This window comes from Elephantulus edwardii, unplaced genomic scaffold (genome assembly GCF_000299155.1).
Source record: "Elephantulus edwardii isolate Elephantulus edwardi_28Jun2011 unplaced genomic scaffold, EleEdw1.0 scaffold00030, whole genome shotgun sequence".
Lineage (NCBI taxonomy): Eukaryota > Metazoa > Chordata > Mammalia > Macroscelidea > Macroscelididae > Elephantulus > Elephantulus edwardii.
The window spans coordinates 22,023,079-22,024,353 of NW_006399780.1; positions in this window are offsets into that span (position 1 = coordinate 22,023,079).

A 1,275-nucleotide genomic window follows, 5' to 3' on the forward strand; every position below is an offset into this window, starting at 1 on the left:
AACAAAACAAAACACCATGTTGTTGTTGTTGTTATGTGCCGTGTTTAATCGCATGTGACTCATAGCAACTCTATATACAAGAACTCCAAACCCTTCTCTATCCTAAGCCAACCTTATTATCTCTTACCCACCTACTCCCATTATTACCCCAATCACTGAGTCATCCCCTCTTCCCAAGAGTGAAGTCTATCTCTAAGGGGCAACCTTTCACTCTCTCTGGGATGAACTTCTTTGTTCTCCTTACAGTCCATGGTATATTCATTACTCTTCTTTAGCACCCCAGCTCAAAGATATCAATTCTCCTTCTATCATCCTTAGTCATTGCCCAGCTTTCTAACGCATAGCAAGTAGTTATAAAGAGTATGACTGGGATTAGGTGCATCTTAGTCTCCAGACTGATGTCATTGTTCTTCAATACTCTGGAGAGGTACCTAAAAACAGATTTTCCCAATGTAATCTTTTTATTTCCTGGCTGCTGGTACCAAGAGTGTTGATTGTGGATCCAAGTAAACTGTTAACAACCTCAATCTCTTCTCCATATATTATGGTGCTGCCAATTGGAACAGTAGTGAGAATCTTTATTTTCTTGATGTTGAGCTTCAATCCATATTGAAGGCTGCAGGCCTATACTTTCTGCAGCAAGCACTTCAGATCATCCCAAGTTTCAGCAAGCAAAGTTGTGTCATCTGCATATGCAGGTTACTGATGAGTCTTCCTCCAATCCTGATGCCACATTCCTCCTCAGAGAGCCTAGCCTCCCAGGTGATCTGTTCTGCATATAGATTGAAAAGGTATGAAGATAGGGCACATTCCTTGTATATAGCTTTTCCAATTTTGAACCATGCAGTATTTCTTTGCTCTGTTCTGCTGACTGCCTCCTGGTCCAAGTATAGGTTTCACATAAGCACAATCAAGTGTTCTGAGATTACCATTCTTCTCAGAGTTAGCCAAAGTTTGTTGTGATTCACAGTTAATAGAGACATTACAAAGGTAAAAAATAGAAGTACGGAAAACTCTTGATAAGCTGAAAGTACATTACAATTTGCCAGATATAAAAGTAAACAATAAAAATATTTTTGTGTTAAAATAAATTGACTTAAAAAATCAACCATAAGATAGATATAGGGCTTGTGTAATTTAAGTTGTATAATTAAATTTATAGAATCAGCTATGAGTCAGGTCCAACTAGATTACATCCAAAAACAACACATCAATTTGTATGAAATGCCAAGAATAGCAAATATATAGAGGAAAGTATTTTCTGAAGGGACTTGA